A 19,858-nucleotide genomic window follows, 5' to 3' on the forward strand; every position below is an offset into this window, starting at 1 on the left:
GAAACTTACCTCAATTGAACATAATCTCTTAAGACTCTGTATTGAGATTATATTACAGTTCTTTAAGAAGTTTGTCTTAAACAAATTGACATGAAGTCTGGGCACAGTTATCCATTTACGTCATAGCATGCAGAACTATATCCTGTAAAGCTTGATAAATTCACTTTATGAGAAAGGTCCCGGAGAGATCACAACGCTGTGAGGACTTGTATTGGGTCTGCAGATTTGCTGAATGTGAGGCCCTGAGGAACTGTTTACACATATAGGTAGTTGCCTTAATAGTCTGGTGATGTTAGGGTTGTGTCACCTCAAACCTGAAAGACTGAAACTTTTGCTAAAACTTTCAATCATTTTTTTTAGAAATCAAAAATGCACATTACAGGTCACTGAGCAAAGTTTGGTACTACAGAAGCCAATTACCCAAAATTAACCAATATTTGAAATTAAAAATGGCTGCCATCTCTGTGTTAATTCTATGAAAAAAAATTGCATTTTTGATTTTCATTGAAATAAGACAGTGAAAAGTTCATTTGTTCTAAGAGCTTCAAAATGAGCTCACACTAACAGCTAGACCAGAAAAGTATTGTAAAAATTTGAGAGTTCGTATATCTGTTCCTGAGATTAATTCTACCTTTACTTAGGAATATTCTATGACATGGAGAGGAAGGGAAAGTGTTGTAGATCACTGACCTATCATAGCCTCTTCGTTCAAACCTCTTGCTCTGGCCAGGGATACCTTCTGAATGATAATATTCTCAGATGTGGCAGTGCTCAAAATACGCATACCTGGGAACTAACTTTTAGTAAATTTAACATGTGAAATTTTAATAGGATTTTAGTTTCTAGGGTTATGTAATCAATCCATAAGGCAGCTGCGTATGGTTTTGTGGATCTCTTGAGTGGTTTTTTACCTTGGGAGTTTATGGGAACCCATACAGTTTTACAATTTACATCTGCCATATTTCAATGTATTGATACCATTGGTGATGACAGTAAGGTCAGCCTTGGATGCATACTCTTTGGGATTTGGGTATTTACTTGAGAAGCACAGGTGACCTTCAAGACGTGCTGCAGATTTGGAAATTTACCATGGAATGTCAGATCTCACAAACTTGTACAACCGAGTAATTCATACAGGATTTCTTCTAACCTTTTGCGAGAGCTGGAAAATGTTACATATCAAATAATTATTTAGATTTTAATTATCGTAATTAATGGCCATACATCTATGATATTTAGTGTAGTACATTTTGAAGACATCATCTGATAATGTTGCATTTTAAGGTGAAGATTTGACTCCAATTTTGGAATAAATTACTATTAAGGCCATGAATTTTCACTGACAACGTTAGTCAATAATGGTACAGCTGCATGCATCACTTAAAGTTTTGAAAGTTTCAATCTGATCATGATATTTTACTGCTTTTTTCCCTTCAGGGAACTTGAGATGCCAAAATTCTTCTAGAGAAAATTTGCAATCACAACAGAGAATGAATCAGATTCCAGGATTAATTGCAACAAATGAAGTGTAAAGCACTTTGCATGGAATATACAAGTTTCACAACACATTCTTTCAAGGCTGCTTCCAATCTTGTACATCAGTTTCAGGGTGATGAAGAAAGCCATAGAAGATGAAGTTTGGTTGCCCTTTCTGTATCAGAAACATCATCAAATTTTACATTTCTCTTAAGTTTCGTCTACCTTGGTAGAAATATTTCCTAAGAATTAATATATATGTGTTTATATATATTCATTTTCTGATACAGTTTGAGCTATTAAACACAGACAACATCAGTGGTGAAAGCTGGTGGTGATTATGGCAAGGTCAGAGGTTAAAGGTCATGTCACGAGGATGAGGTACATCAACAGCGTGCTAATAAAATAGTTCTGCAAGTTTTTATCATTCCAGATCCCCTGACTATAACTTTCCATCTTCTAAGGATCTTCAAAGGCAAACTGAATTTGTTATGTGTCTTGCCAATACACAGATTATTAACCAAGAAATAGTGCCTCGCATATATATATATATTGTAGCATTGAGATATACACAAAGTGTTGGGATATACACAAAGTGTTTAAAGCAAGTGGTCTACGATCTTTTGAACATGATAAAAATTGCAAAATCATTGTAATGAGATGTATGAATGGTTTGAATTTTGGAAATAATCAAGGAGTCCTTAACGTTCCATTAGCTGTAAGTTTTGATGTACACTCCATAATATTCTGTTGGCAGAAATACAGTTTCTCCTCCTAAAAGTTCCAAACCCACATTGAAATACCATATGTTCAACTTATCAGCACACAGAGTTTATGTGTCATGTCCAATTTTATTGTTGATAACTGAGTTTTAATCCAACTAGAATTCATTTGTCAACAATAACGTTGCATGTTACAAACAAAGTGCTGTGTTGGCAATAACAATACTTTATATTTTAACAAACCTTAGGCAGAAAAAAAGAAACATATATTTTTATAAAACCAAAATAATGAAAATATGATCAAAATTACAGCTATTATACTGAATCATTTAAGAGAAACAACACTACTTTATTTTTATCACATTAAAGGTTACTTTATTCAGTGACTTGAGGCAGAGTAAACGAATGGTTGACACAACTAAGCATGGTACGGAATGTCAGTACAAAGAAACTGAGTGATGGTACCATTTCTGGTACCTACAAGAGATACATATTCACTAAAGAGAGAATACCCTAGAAGGCTGACTGTTCTTAACTCGTAACACATCGAACATTAAGGTAGTATGCACCTCGAAGGTGAAAGACTTAAACTTTTGCTCTAATTTTCCTCAAGGAATCTTTCAATCATTCTCTTTCAAAATCAAGAATAAAAATAGGGGGTCACCGTGCAAATGTTGGTACTAGAGAAACAATTTACCCAAGATTTACCGATATTAGAAATTCAAAATGGCCGCCATCCCTGTGTTAACTCTATGGGAAAAAATAAAAATTTTCGAATTTCGAAAAACTAAGACGGTGAAAAGTTTTCTTTCACCAAGAGCTTTAAAATGAACCCCCACATGTGGTATATCAGAATAGAATTGTAAAAGTTTGAGAGTCCGAATGTCTGTCCCCGAGGTGCGTTCTACCTTAACAATATTTGAATTCATAGTTGGTTTTATGGAACTTTGAAAGTATATAAATTTTCACTGGGTACATAAAAATACAACAAATGAAATAGGTACTTTCCCTTTAAATAAAATATCAAAACTATAAATATTTAACGATTTAAAATTAATATCTTCCTGCATTTTGACAGATGTAATCAATCAGCTATCAACAATTCGTGTTCAGAGATTGTGATTTGTAGTTTGATTTGTAAAGTACGTACATGTACATATGTTGGCACACAATTTATAAATACGAATGTGAAAACTTTTTTATTTTGTAAGTTTTGTCATATTCCTCTTGAAGTAAGTCTATAGACATCACATTTTTGTAGCAAATCACATCTTCTCATATCTAACCAGATATAAACTGAAAATGCTCACGTGTTTCATTATATATTGTAGTTATGTGTAAATTTGAACCTTTGCCACATGTTTGCAACTTCATTGAAAGTATTATGATCAACATAATGGACAATAATCACCGCCGATTAATTCTAAAACGTCATGAATTAGCTGAAATAAAAATATCAAAGTTCTTTGACTGCTGTCATTGTATCACCATTTTATATAGCAATTGTAATTACCGTTGGCCAAGTCCTTCAAGCCACATATGCCGAGCTGTGAAAGCTCATTTGATATGCAAATTATAAATTAGCTGACATGACAATGTGAAATGACTTTCGATATTGTTTTAACCAGGTATAATCATCAATGTACATAGCATGTTTTGCCAACTTTGATCAAGTCAATCCCAGTATATATCCCTAATACGCAAAGTTCATTAAATATGTAAATTAGGAATTGACTTAAGTAAAAATGCTTAATGATTGTCAATAATTTTGTATCATGGTATCTGCAATATATGTAGCAAGTTTTGTCAACTTTGGTCAAGTCAATTCAGATATATATCTCTAATTAAGAAAGTTCATTAAATATGCAAATTCGGAATTGGCTGAAGAGAAAATGCTTAATGACTTTCAATAATATTGTATTATAGTGTCTTTAATGTACATAGCAAGTTTCATCAATTTTGATCAAGTAAATTCAGATAAATATCCCTAATTATGAAAACTCATTTAATATGCAAATTAGGAATTGGCTGAAGTAAAAATGTCTTTTGACTTTCAATAATGTTATATCACAGTATCTTTGATGTATATAGCAAGTTTCAACAACTACAATCAAGTTAATTCAGATATATCCCTAATTGGGAAAGTTCATTAAATATGCAAATTCGGAATTGGCTGAAGTAAAAATGCTTAGAGACTTTCAAAAATGTTGTATCATAGTAGCTCCAAATACATGTAGCAAGTTTCATCAACGTTGGTCCAGTCAATTCAAATATATATCCCTAATTAGCAAAGTTCATTAAATATGCAAATTAGCAACTATCTTTCATGTAACCCCTTAATGGGTCCTACTGCTGATATATCTTGGTGTGATCAACATTTGTAGCAAATCTCATCAAATTGTGTGTAGTCGTTTTTAATGTATCTCAGTTTTCTCTAAAATCATTAATTATGCAAATGAGTAAAAAGTATGTAAGCCACACCCACCAAAAACTAATCAGTTCTTGCCATTTGCTAACTGAATATATGTACCAAATTTAATTCTGATCTGACTGGCCGTGTTTGAGATATCGGACCAACAGACAGACAGACAGACAGACAGACAGACAGACATCGCTGGGACATATGCTCACGTGTGTAAACACGTGAGCAAAAAAGGTATTAATATTTAACTGCGGCCAGTGGTGGCACTCTCCAACAATATGGAATGATGACTACTGTGAAAGATAGCGTGACTAGCTGCATAGAGCTGTAATAAAAGCAACTCTTGTCACACACAATCAATTTGCGTGCGTCACATACCACTACACAACACTCATTACCTATGCATCAATATGGTTGGGAAAATATCACAAAGTATATGTATATGTAAATGCAAGATATAATCGTGGCCAAATTTTAAAATCATATTTCATCTAAAAATCTAGTTTTCCAGTAAGTGAATAACTACACACATTGCCAGAAATAGCAATACCTTGAGGGGAAATAAACATGAAATTGAATGCGTAACTGTGGTAATTATTTTCTGCTTAGTAGTTGAATATTTTAGAAATGTGATCATATAATTTGAATTTTCAGTGCAATGGATGTTGTGCCAAACTGCGTCAAGTTTACGCTTCACTTATGTTGCCATGGTAAATTGTAATTATGCACCCCATCTGTGTTCATTCAATTGTATCATTCTTATTATGGGCAATATTTCGCAGAAATGAAAAATATGAAGCCTTATACAGTCTCTATCACAATACAGCACGAGTAAACACATGAGTTAGCCCCAAAATAATGTCTGGTTACAGTAAACTTTGATTTTCTGTAGTTTTACTGACTAAATATTACCAGATACAAACATAAATTGGCAAAGATTATTCATTACGAATTAGTGATAAATAAAGCCAAGACATTGTTACATTGTCTTTGATTTGACACTCCAGATTAATATTATCCATGTTTTGGGAAAATACTAGTCATTTATACCGTAATATTAGATTTATTAATGTTATGCTCTGATATACATTACAACATTCATGTACATGCAACCGATATACGACTGGGTCTGTAAAGATGTCACGATTATGGAAGGCTGGGCCCCTGGAAGTTTTATCTTGCCGTAAATGTAAGCTTTCAGTATCCATATTCTTTACAAAAAAAACTGTTGAAAACGTTTTAGCCTAGATTTACTGAGTGATCCTGACAATGTTATAAATGGATTGTTGTGTTTTTTACAATTTCCATCAACCATTATGCCGATAAAAGAAGCCATACGTGCCAGTGACACAATTGCATTGCTGGAAGAAGAATATCAGATTCCTTGAAGATTTAGCTGGAAGGCACTGAAGGCAATCCCTTTCCTTGTCAAGAGTTGTACCTGCTACATCACAGTAGCAATTGCCTTTCGTCAGCAAATACTCCAGGGAAATCACAGCCCTATTTTCTTCTGCCAAACTGAATAAGTTTAGAGGAAGTTTAGCCGCCTAGATCAAACTGCCTCTGACTGGGAGCAGGCAAGGACGACTGCTACGGCCACATTCTTGGCTGGCCAACAGCTAGCCATCAGAACAGGACAGACTATTTTGGACTTGAGGTCGAGATTCCCGCTGCTAATGATGCACATGAGATTTCAATGTTGTGGATATATGTTGACAGACAGAGTCCATGAGTTGTGCCCAAGGGAATATAAATATTGGGTTAACCATGAAGATGGTATTGCAATCGCAGAGTGTTAGAACAGACTGGATGAATCTCCTATCCTTGCTGCACATGGTTTGTGTAAGGTATCCAGTAATTAATATGGCTAAACCATGGTCAAAGGCCAGGATGTGGCTGTATATACACACCTGCTTGATGAGGGTTTTGAATTAACACAATTGAGACACAGTATATTGCATTCTTTGACTGTAGTAATGTGAGTCAAATATTGCATTTGAAGGATGATATATTGAATTATTGGAGACAGAGAAGCAACAATCAAACAATCATCAAGGGTGCTGAGAACCAAGTGTTTGTGAATAAGCAACACAATGTCACAGGTGTATATCTCCTTATATTCAAATTCAGTAATGCCCTGAGAGTGCTAATGGTACATTTCAATGGTTTACATAAATTTAAGTTCTGTTAATTTCTGCCTGTTAAAATTGAAATGGGCTACAACACAAATGCAGCATTCAATAGAGAAATAAATGTTCTATATTCTCACGATTCTCTACTTGCTGAATTTATTCTTCACTGTAAATCTGTTTGATTTATTTATGGCTTTGCTTACCTTGTATTTTCATTTTTCTATTTTCTGATAAAAGCCTGATTGAAAATGATTGCAACAGCTATGGGAAAAGAGATTTGACTAAAAAGATTTTCTTTTGTTGAACAGGGTCTGCGCTTAATTGGCAAGTACTAGGTAAACCTGACATACTGAAATCAAAGATAAGTTGGTAACATTACCTTAATAAAATCAACATGTGTATTGCCATGGGATTGGGAGATAAAAGTCAGATGCAGGAAAAAAAACACTTAGTGATTAGAGATCAAGATTATCTCTGTCAATCTAGATGACAACATTAAGGTAGTATGCACCTCGAAGGTGAAAGACTTAAACTTTTGCTCTAACTTTCATCAAGGGATCTTTAAATAATTCTCTTTCAAAATCAAGAATAAAAATAGGGGGTCACCGTGCAAAGTTTGGTACTAGAGAAACAAATTACCCAAGATTTACCGATATTAGAAATTCAAAATGGCCGCCATCCCTGTGTTAACTCTATGGAGAAAAATAAAAATTTTCAAATTTCGAAAAAATTATGCCGATGAAAAGTTTTCTTTCACCAAGAGCTTTAAAATGAACCCCCACATGTGGTATATCAGAAGAGAATTGTAAAAGTTTGAGAGTCCGAATGTCTGTCCCCGAGGTGCGTTCTACCTTAAATACAAGAAAGGATGATAATTTGGAATTCTCAAAGTGATGGTTACATGTAGTAATTATATCATCAACAGAAACATTACGGATAAACTTGAATGGGTCAGAAGTAACTTTTGATGATTTTTTTCACTATTTTTGTTTTGTATGTCAATTGCAATTATTGTTTTATTCTCAGAAGCATGCTGAAACACCCACTACTTTAGTTTGTCAGCATCGAAGCCTGTAGAATTGAGTGTTATTGTTTACATTGGAATTCTAGTCCGGACCAGAATTAACTCGTCAACAATAACAGCACAGTCTACACTAGACTCTCTCACAGCCCCTTGCCTGCTTCACCTCTGACCATAATACCGCCCTCAGAAGGTGAGCCGAGCGAAGCTCGGCGAGCCGCTACGCTATATACACAGCTGGCTCAGTGAGCGCGCTTGTTAGAAATACCGTTGAGGGCGCATAACTGCGTAGAACGAAGGGGCTGTGAGAGAGTCTAAGTCTACACATGTACAGACTGGGTTAGCAAGCTGAATACAGTGTATCTTTGGGGAGTAGAATGAGAAACTGTCGGATCGGTGACATTAACCCTTTCATCCCCAGTTCCCTATGTACAGGTCCAACTTTACCATAGAAAACAATGGATTTGGGACAAACCATGGTGGTGAAAGGGTTAAAAACAAGAGTAATGTAAAAATTAATCACAAGTTTCAGCTACTTCTACCTATATATGATCACAAAAACACAACTGTTGACTGCATAGATTAAGGAGAAAATGCTACTCCTTATAACACGCCTGAAAATGCCTCTTGCCAGTAGTCAACACATACACGTGACAGTAACTAAACATTTTCCCTTTCACAAATCTTGTAGAAAAGGAATTTTATACCTTTCAGTCGTGGTATTTCTCTAATCCATGAAGAATAGTACTTACAACTGAGGAAGTGGACCTTGCTAGCATTTGATATTTAGTTTAATACCCAAACAAATCACTGCTCATGTGGTTGCTCATTTTAATTTGCTTCAACGACTGTTGGATTTTCTCAGTCAGTGATGCATATATACTTCCTGGGCAACTGATAAACATGGAGTCGTCACTGTGGTTTTAATCCGTGAGAACTATGGCCACAACCATGCACACATCCCTCAGAACTACAAGAGGCCTACTTTTCCTCGTTGAATGCCACTTGAAGCTGGAAGTAGTCATTATTTACATTCATACATGATTATTTTTTTGCCTCTGCTTGACTATTAAAGGGTATGTACCACACACACACACATCAGACAATGATTGCATGCATATGGTCACTCAAGGCTTCTCCAACTAAATTGAGGTGTAACATTCCAAACAACAGATTAAAAGGCCATCAGTACAGCATAGGTAAAGTCCTGCAGAATACCAAAAAAAAACATGCCATATTGGGCGACAGATGGCATTGTTTTACAGGGTATGTGTGTATAGAAATCACTTGTCAATCAAATCTGTCTGTGGAAAATTCTAATCTGGACATATTCAGTAACGAAAGAATAACATCGGTAAAATGCTGGGCCTGAAGCTAAAATCTGCATGCAGCATACGAAATGCCACCCTTGTACATACGCACAGTCATGAATGGAAAAATTTACTGCACTTAGAAGCTGTAGAACTGAACAGCTTATAGCAAAGTGGGTTTAATTGTTCGTAAATCGTTGAAAAGATTCACATATGTGGAAGTTTCCAGTGTTGAACCGATAATGTGTGCAAGTATGTGAGAGGAATATCTCATCTTGATCACAAACTGAGTACATGCAGCTTTTTCAAGTTGACATAAGATGCAGGGAAGCATAGTACATGTACACGTAGGTGAATGTTTTCAATTTCACTGAAGAAATGGAGTTTCACTGAGTTGAATGTGAGAGAACCTCATGCCTGATTGGTTGAAGATATGTTAGTATTCTACGTCCGCAGCATTTCTAAAAACGAGTATGTGTGTGTGTGTGTGTGTGTGTGTGTGTGTGTGTGTGTGTGTGTGTGTGTGTGCAAAGATTAAAGATTGGATGACGCTGGATTTAATACCAGCACTACCACAGACACTGTGAATTTCTCCTTCAAAATGAGCACAGCAGGGGACAAAGTTGGGCCGAAGTTGCAACATATTTTTCATTGAGAGAGTCAAGCAACCGTAATACTTTTTTTTTCACGAATGTCAAGATACTTCTCCATGCCCAGATATGCACTATTCATGCATAAAATCCACCAAAACACTCTTTGAGGAACCACTTTAGCAGGAAGAAGCATCACAACAAAACGAACTCTCTCCAGACCTCTGTCGCAGATTGCGAGCTGTAAATTGCGCTGTGAAGTGTGCATATTTTGGAAATCAATGTCCAGGCCTCTGTCCCAGATAGCCAGCTGTAAATTGCTCTGTTGAGAGCACGTATTTCGGGAATCTTTGTCCTGTATTGGAGACAAAGTATTCTTGTCTGTATGCCAAATCACAAGTCTAGTGCACAGTGAAGAATCTATACTGAGCTTTAAAACTCATAGATTTACAATTTACAGCAACCACTCAACTACACATAATTTGGATCTGGGGATAATCCTTTTTTTCGAAGTAACAGGACAAAAACTTACCACACTTTCCTCCACACTGAGAAACTGCTGGAGATTTGCCAGAAACCGAGCAGTCACTGAGCCTTGGCAAAGCCTGATTGAAATCATGAGACTATTTAAACAATTTGGAAAAGCTCCCAGAATCCCTTAGCTGTAATTAGAGAAAGATCAAGTGATGATGAGCAGTTCTCCAGTTAATATGTTCCATGGAGACAAGTGTGTACCTCTGCTGGGAGTAACTATACTATAATTTGGTATGTAAACAAAAGCGTGAACTACAAAAACAATAAATAAATGAATATAAATAAATAAATAAATAAATAAGTAAACAGACAAACAAACAAACAATAAATAATATTGCTATGTTTTACCACTGTAGTGATCCAGCTCTCAAAGATACACACCTATTGTATTAGTACATTACCTGTTACAGTGTACTGCAGCTGTGTCCTATTGCCACGTAAACCAATATGAATTTTACATTCGCACCGTAAACCAAGGGATTAATTTATGCTGAAGCATGTGTAAAGCTTAAACATTCTCAGAAATACCACAAAGTAGGTTCACTTGAATGCCGAGCTGCTGTTTAAAAGGTCAACTATATTCATTAAGTGTCTCGTTTATGTACATGTGATCTGTGACTGCACTGGTGATGTCAACATAATCCCAATGGACATCCATTGGGTATAGGTGTGTGAGTTGGCACACATGTGTTTGATGCTGAATGCGTCAGACATCATCTTTGCCTCTGCTGCTTTCCTCACTCGACGTTTTCTGCTCACTTCATGAATTTTGACCATACAACATATTGAGAAATTTTCATTTGAATAATTGAAGGGTTGGGGTCATAATATGATATTTTGAGACTTCTTGGTATTCAAAAATTGTCATTATCTGCAGAAAAAGGTACATCTACACACAGTGAAAGTGGATGCTTTATTGTGTGTGACTGAAACAACTATTTAGATATTTGGCCAGAATGTCATCTCTCTCCATGCAACCACAGCGCTCATTCATAGCACTATTGCAATTTTTCACGCCATCAACTTTACGTTTTTTTATTTAAATTATTAAGATTTATCCAAAGTAAACTGAAAAAAAAACATAGGGCCAAAGTCCCTGAAGCTACAATAGACATGGATACAAAATTAAGTATTTCCTGACTGTATGAAATTATCTCACTTTAATAGGTCATCCTAGGGACATGTAAACCAAATGTTAAGCTGTCTGACCAGCGGTTTTGAAAAAACAAGCAACTCAACAGTTGACAGAGCTCTGCTGTGTAATATGTAGAGAATAACCTTTTGTGACACATGTATTGATGAAGAAGGTGGATATCTTTCATTAACATTGTAAGTGAGTTCTGTTGAATAAGTTGAGACTGTACATACTCAGAGAAAGCACACTGAAGAGACAAATGTTTGAAACTTAAGAAGTTCAAGGTCATCAAAAGCATTATAAGGAATCATGTAACTTTCATTGCACTGTTTACACAGATTGCACAATTGCTATAAATAGCACATGAGGAATCTTACAGCCAAGCTTTACCATAAAAACCCTATCACTTTGACCACTCTTTTAATTGACCACTCTATTTTTTCCTCAAAAAGTAATTTTATTTTATCCTTACCAAGTCAACCATAAATGGAAATTAGAACTTTCTCTATCTCTAAACTCTATTGACTATTTTGAGCAATTTCTTTTAGATAACATACAGGGCACAATAAATGACGGTTCAGAATATGTCAAAGTTGGGATTCAGGAAAGTTGCCTTTACATGTTTTAATCCTCCAAGATGGTAAGCATTTCACTATGAACTGTCAAAAAAGGTTGAACTTTCTGATAATTCTACATAAAAATTATTTTGGCTTTGATGATTTCCTAATTAATTCAATTATTTAAAATCATATTAATTATTTTTCTGGGTGAATTGATAGGGTTTATACAGTACAAGAATTACATACAATGCAAGTCAAATTTTGACCAAAAATTACCAAAAAATTCCTTAAAAATACACATTTGCATATTTCATCACAAGTTGAACAAATCTAAGTTGGGTTACCCCTAGGGACCTGTATACCAAATAACAAAGCTGTCTGACCAGCGGTTATGAAGAAGAAGATTTTTTATCAAAAACACCTTTTTTGGCATTAATTTGCCTATTTTCAACAATATCAAAAAATTAAAAAAAATAGTTTCTCAAAATCATATTTTTAATCTACACAACAAATATCGAATCAGTAAGTACTGCGGTTCTCAAGATATTTGAGTGGACGGACGCCTCACAAACGGACATACATACATACATACATACATACATACATACATACATACATACATACATGACGACGGACGCCGGACGGATACCCATCCCAATAGCTTCTATAGACTATAGTCTATAGTAGCTAAAAAAGCGCCTACATAGGATCGGATAACCAAACAGGTGCAAATCCCCTAAACAAAGTCAGTCCTCCATAACGTACTGCATAACAAGCAAAAAGAAAAGGAAAAAAGCTTACAAACTCTGCAACGCAATGTCAAACTTTTCAAGACAACAAATATTTTGGCTGCATAAAATTCACATTGGGTTCATGTTGTTTTTCTCTATCATATGTAGATTTATGTACAAATTTATGTATATTTATGAAAAAGAATGTCAATCGGCGTTAATGAATGTTTGTCTTATCAAAGTGACTACATCAGTAAATACTGAAGTGACTTCATCAGTAAATATTTTTAAGTCAGCGGTAAACTCGAGGGGTTTCATATTTCAGAAATTTTATAAGACAGTATTACTTAATGGTAAAGGCAGTTTCGGAACGTGATTTTCCCAATTTTACAAAGATCCATTATCTTGCAGTCTATCTGGCAGTCTGTGAGGCGCAATCTGTCAGCTGGTTGTCCTTGAGCAGTGAAAGGAAACATTTATCTAATGGATTAACATCCCCTTTCACATTGCATTGTGACAAGTTGCACCATTCCCCTACAAAAAAAATCCTTCTCAGTGAAAGACCTGGGATATCCCTCACAAAATACCAGGACATGTCATACCTTGAGAAGCTGAACAGATACAAAGTTTGCGAAGCACTTTGCAATGCAGACTTGGTTGCAATCACACTATAAATGCGACACAACTACACAGCGCTGTGTTAATCGCACACTAATGATGGGCCGTGTAATTCCTGTTTACAAGTCAGGGAAGACTTGCCCACCAGCATGGACAAAGGGATTGCTTCGCATAATACCAGGGGACTCAAATGTAAACACCAATGTCATCAAACTCCACTGCCAAGACAATGCAAAGTAGTTTCCACATGACAAGAGTGACAGATGGATAACTGTCTGACTGCGCCTTATAATCTCCCAGAAGTAGACAGTTGTCTCAAATGGCATAGTCATTCCCTTCAGCTAACTTTGCATACATCACTCTTTGTAGCTTGCAATAAAACATAAAACCACCAAGAACTGAGATTGTACCTGGCTACTTTACTCTATGCATACCACGTTTAAAAAGTGCTACCTGAATATGAGTTTCTTGTGAAATCATCAAAGTTAATGCATGCTATCAAATTTAAGACCACATTAAAATAATCCTGGATTTAATTTATTTCATGTATGGCTCTGTCACACTCAAACAGTAGAGTGATCATGTTTGCTTTTGAAGTACGCTAAAACCAATGATGAAGGCGATATAACATTTATGGTCATTTTGTCTTCAACACCAATGATGAAGGTGCTATCAAATTTATGGTCATTTTGTCTTTTTCTCTGAAAAATTTCGATGAAAATAGAGGCTTTACACTGTCATTGGGAATGCTACACTAAGAAATGGCTTACATACATTCTTTCTTTCTATAAAAACAAATCACTGTTTCCTGAGGCTTGTAAATCCCATGAATGGATTGAACATTTTGCTTTATTGTGATAACCAGAGTTACAAACATACGATTCAAGGAGGAAAGTGCCGGATAAATAATAAATATCAATGCATACCCTCGGGAAATTTAACTGTGTTAGTCGATCGGGGTGACTGAATTTTACAGATTCATACTGAAGTAGTTTCAGAATGAAAGAATCATAATAAAGGTCACTTTTAGAATGCAAAAACCATGGAAACAAAGTGGCATTTTAAAAATTATTGTATTTCTGTGTATGCTGGTTCAATCCAAAATATCAATTATGGCTTCTTATTTCTGACCATAGCATTGTTCATGGCATTAAATTTTTGAAAGTAATTATTGTTTCTGAGATTGTCGGTGCATTTGACGTATGGTGTGTATATATATTGGACATTGCCCACCAGTAATTGCAATGTTTGTGAACAGCTAACTGGCTATTAGTGTCACAGAATGTGTTTTATTCTAGCGTCCATTAGGCTGCACTGGCCTGGTCTTAAAGGAAATGCCAAAGTTCATTGCTGTCCTTTAGCAACGGACATAAACAATGGTATTTTGTGACCTTTACCTTGACAGGCAATATTCAGCTGGTGAAAAAAGTCATGGAATCAGCACGTGACTGTATTACTCAAACAAATCTATACAGAATTGCTCATAATGCTGTACATCAACAGCATTTTTAACCTGGCAACATCGTTGTATCTGTAAGACGGTGTTTGCAGTATATCTCAAATGTTGAGCCAAAAGCTATTGCAAATGAGCAATGACTTATTGGATTCTAGATTAGTCATTAATGTAAATAATATGACAGCTCAATGTTTGTCTTTGTGATTACTCTTTTTCTTATATCTCAGTCCTGGTCTAACGCTCAACACTATTGTAACAGATATTACCGCTGAAATTACCCTCGGTAGTTATATGGGAAAATGGTTGCAATTACTGAAATGGTTTCAGTGAAATCTCATAAAACGCAATGCACACCTATACAGCTTCAGCCTAACAAACCAAGATTCCTATGATAAGCAAAATGCCGTTTCATAAACCCTACCATTATTGAGAAAACTTTCCATATTTTGCTAAATGCTGAGAAGGTATACTTTCATTTAGAGCTAGGTTATTGAAATAGAAAAAGCTTGATCACAAAGGTAAACACTGAATGTATCAAAGACCTAGGGTGGGCGGTAATTTATGAAAGCAATAATACTAAATATTTACAGAACATAAATAACTTTTAAATGTTCCAACAGAGGAAAATCAAAACGCATACAATGAATGGCACGTTATATTTTCTAATTTGAAGAGGTATGGCCAAGATATGATGTGCTAAGTTTGTTTCCTGACCCCATCCACATCCATGGCTGACTGTCTTGTTTCTGTGAGTATCAACACAAGCTTGGATTGCTAATCAGAAGATGTGATGTCATCAATATCCTGTGTCTTGGTGGGAGTCCATTAGAAAAACCCCAGTAGGCTGTTTGTTCCTTCAGTGCCTGCAGTGAGAAAGGCTGGCGGTACACATACAAGATGCAAGGAGACCATCCGGCGGTGCGATTGCAAAGTCAGACCATGATTTGAGGAAAGCCTATTTTACATGTTGTGCACTTGGTAGTGAATAGTGTATGTAATGGCATTCGTACTATTTCAGTGACAAACTAGTCTGTAAAAGTGTGCAAACTTGACCAAACATAAATTCAGTCCTGAATTCAATCCACTGTTATGAGTTAATGGATATTCCGATGAGGGGAACGTTCAATACACCAGACTAACACACATACATACCTTGTCGTTGTATCGGTATGACGTGTCTATAGTATCTTGAATGGTCTGTCAGGTATTATACCAATCCACAACCGACCAACCCACCAATAAGCAAAACCAGTCCAGTAACAGTGCTGGTCCTCAGCAGATTGTTTAGTCACTCTCTTTGCAATGTGGAAAAAATTCCCTGGCTGGAAGTAGCTGAGGAAGTGCTGGAAACTATCCCTGATGCTGTGATGGCACACTCACATCACTTGGGTCAGAAGTTGCACAGCTGCTGCAGAAGCCACATGAGGGCAGTGAGCTGTCCAGACTCTACCATTATATCAGCGGGGGTGACAGCATGCTCTAAACTCTCCATATTTGGGTTTACTCCAAATAAAGGTATGGTCACTGCACTGATTTATAGCCCGGAAATACTTCATCATAAAAAGTGCTATGTTTAAAACTTATCAACTTGTAGATTGTATTAAGTCATTTCAGAACTTTTTATCTTCACAGTGGACTGTTCCAAGGCAATCTGGGTCAGTCTGCACGTCAAATGGTTGGGCGGGATCATCGCAAAACGCGACTGTTATGTAAATGTTTAAACACACTCTGTTCTAAAGAAAATCAATAACATCAATTTCACGACAGACAGACCTCAGTATCTATACTCATTTCCTTTGACAACTCTCCCATTGCAAGCGTTACTCTTCACAGCAGAGAAATCTTGAAATATTCAATACCCTTATCATCAGTTGTTGCAAAAGCTGTAAATTCCTCTTTCAATTTTTCTTTACATGTCTTTGACATCACTTCACAACTCCCACCTGACCTACCATGGTCTAATTGATTGCGCCTATAAATATTCCATGTTTGTCCATGAGAAAGAATTTCAGACAAGCTTTTATTTATGCATCGACTAAATTGAATTACCATAGTAATTCATTAAGTCTGTTTTTTGTGCAACTATAAACACATCAGTCTGAGGTTTTCAAGACTATTGCAGGTTGTTTGAGTGGTTTAGTAGTTTACTGGTGTTAACCCTCTGATCGCCAAAGTCAATTTTGGTCACCCTTATAAAATGTACCCTGGTCAAATTTTTTCAAATTTTTGCCAAAATTTTGATAAAAGAATGTAGTAAATGAAGTGTGATGTTTATTTTGTCCAAAATTATGAAACAAATCTCACAAAAGTTCAAAAAAAATTGGCAAAATGTTGCACTTAAATTTTGGCGGGAAAAATTACAGCCACGAATAAATATTACCGTCATCTATTGCTGAAAGCTTCCCGTCAAACTTTATTTCTTCTAATGGAATTGTCCTCTTTGACAAGCTTTTCTGTCTTTCCAACTTGCAAAAAGCCCTGAGGAAAAGCATGTTTCAATGACTGAAATTGAAAGAGTGACAATTGGTTTATCCTTATTTCACATTTTGGAATTGGTTTTATCCTTATTTCACATTTTGGAATTGGTGATAACCAAACAAAGGAGTGTGTTTCTTATGAATGAACACCATAGCGAATGATTTAGAATTTTTAATTCATTTTATTCAACTTTATCCAATTCTTAGAACTCCACACCCATTAACGTAATAGTTTATGTTTATGTAATTGGACATGAAGTACTCTTCTGAATTCAAAAATATTAGTGAAAAGGTGTTGGCACCTTCATAGATTTGCAATAATATTTTTGTTTGAAGAGACTATAAGTTGCAGTCTTTGAAGTTTATTCTGGGTATTACTATTTCTTGTGGAAAGCAATCTATTTCAGTTCAATGAAATCTTTTTAGCAGTCACTCTAGTCAAAAGTTTGCTTCTAAACTCTGCTTGCCAATGTGAGAAACAGAAGTCCTTGGATGATGTAATTTCCTACGTGAGACTAAATTATGTCATTTCAATATCTGCATGTACCGGTAATGTTTGTTCCTAAGACTTGCATAAACCACTGATGACTAAACAATTATCACATCCTGTAACATGACCTCTGACATGGAACTGTAAATTGATAAAAATAATGACGCCAATATAGTAAACTCTCTTCTTCAATAATAGCTCAGAGCTACCTGGCATGATAAGAGTATTTGCTGTTGACATTATTACAGGCATTTAATCAGATGAAAACATACAGGAAATGGGCAAACACACAAATAGACATGAGTTTAAAGAGCTCTAAAAATATCCAAACATTCCTACGCAGACGGGAACTATTGTTCCTGCAAACACAGATGTAGGACAAGATTTCCCATATACTAGTACCTGTCAGTGAGTAACACCACTGCTAATGTCCTTATGAACTTTCTAATCAGTCTTTTTGTTTTGTATTTGATAACCTACAACCTGCTCTAGATATACACTCAAATGAAATGTTTTGTTTTGTTTTGTTTTTTCACATTTCCCAAGTCTGGAAACAACAGCAGATATCACAGACAGGTTTCTTTGTTTTTCTGACAAGTTTTGATTATTAAGTACCAGGTTTAGTTTTCAAATTCAATTGCTGGATCTGTCCCTTGGAATTCACATTTTGATATCATTTCGATTAAATTCTTTTCAGGCCATACATCATACAGTTCACTTCCTCTTCAGTCTCTTGGACAATCACACAAGAATCACTGCTATTGATAACAACCTGTTAAACCATTACTAAACCAACTGCCACTCTTTCATTTTCACAAATTTGGAATCAAGCAGCAATGCAGAATGGACTTATTAATGAATGATTATTGCGATACAGTTTCTTCTCTTGTTTTGAATTAATGAACACTAATTATTTAGTATCGACCTGGCTATTTTTAATAAAATATCAATCAGTGGTATCATTGTTAAAACCTGAGGACTTTGGTCCCTGGCACTTTGGGGTCTATGCTATCATAGGTACATGTACATGTATTTGCAAGGTTCCATTGTTATATTATTATCAGCACACATGAGCACTGGATACTGGACAGTTCGACTATTGAAATGCAATGGCAACTATTCACAGGTTTTCACCCTGCCCTGAAGCTATCAAGATTAACATCTGAGTTTATAAATATACCAGCATGTCTTTTTAAGACCTGTCATTTTTCCCACTAAAATTTTAGTGCAGTAACATTTTACTGGCTTTTATGAATTATTCAAAATTTTTTTGATAATTTTGGACCAATTGGGCATCACATTTCATTGGCTACAAGTTTTTATCAAAATTTTGGCAAAAAATCCGAATTAACTACAGTATGTTTTATAAAGGCGACAGAAACGACTTTGGTGCTCAAAGGGTTTTAATGATATATACCCAGTATTACATGTATATATATCTCATAACCAGTACATGCACATTTACTTTTAAATTCAGCCATTCACTAAAATCAAGGAAATCAATGTTTTGATTTTCTTTTCTAAACAAACAAAGCAGCAACAAGTCACCCACACATATTCTTGGCCACCAGGTACAAATTCCATCAAAATGCTTCATGTAGCAGTTTAGCATGTGTTCACCAAGGGGAACATAATTTGTTTGACAACAACAGCCGTCACAAACAGATCTACAAAACATGGATATCAAAAAAGTATTGATCTATTTGTCTGAGTAGAGTTTATTTAATTAATAAAAGTTTGTCATCAAAATAGATAAATTTGTTGGGTTTTCAGTAATTGTTCTATGTGCTATGATTTAAGCAGAACAATTTCCTTTCTCAAGTTCAATGATTGAGGGCGCACTGCAATGCTGGGTGCAATAGCTTGTGAATCAGCAGAGAAACTCTGTAGAATGCTGACAAAGTGCCTAGACTACATTTTATTTCAGCAACGTTTTACAGAAACTTACAACCTGTGATATTTGTTCATACAACCATATAGATTTTAAATTGATTTAGTGCCTTCATTTCATGTGAACACAGCACGGCCTCTCTGTTTAAGGAAGTTAAAGATCAGCTGACACATTCGATAAGGAGGCAGAGGAGCTGTCACGCTGTGTGGCTGTATTATCACACATAAAAAAAGCTTGAGCTAGGTTTTATTGATGATCAACCGATTCTGTTTCAATGCGTGAGAACATACAAA

The 19,858-nt window shown here is 35.5% G+C and overlaps 2 protein-coding genes across 5 annotated transcripts in view; both read right to left on the minus strand.

Moving 5' to 3' along the window:
* Positions 1 to 19,858, minus strand: part of LOC139152663 (E3 ubiquitin-protein ligase TRIM45-like) — a 401,328-nt gene that overhangs the window by 279,458 nt on the left and 102,012 nt on the right. The window lies entirely within an intron of this gene.
* LOC139152655 (ras GTPase-activating protein nGAP-like) overlaps positions 1 to 19,858 on the minus strand; it is a 160,114-nt gene that overhangs the window by 122,505 nt on the left and 17,751 nt on the right. Inside the window, exon 1 of one of the 4 annotated variants that reach the window (XM_070725930.1) lies at positions 15,860 to 16,105. The exons of the other annotated variants lie outside the window; for them this stretch is intronic. The gene's annotated coding sequence lies outside the window, so the exon portion shown is untranslated. Of the gene's footprint in view, positions 1 to 15,859; positions 16,106 to 19,858 lie in introns of those variants that run through there. 4 annotated transcript variants of the gene reach the window in all.

This window comes from Ptychodera flava, chromosome 16, assembly GCF_041260155.1.
Source record: "Ptychodera flava strain L36383 chromosome 16, AS_Pfla_20210202, whole genome shotgun sequence".
Taxonomy (NCBI): Eukaryota; Metazoa; Hemichordata; class Enteropneusta; family Ptychoderidae; genus Ptychodera; species Ptychodera flava.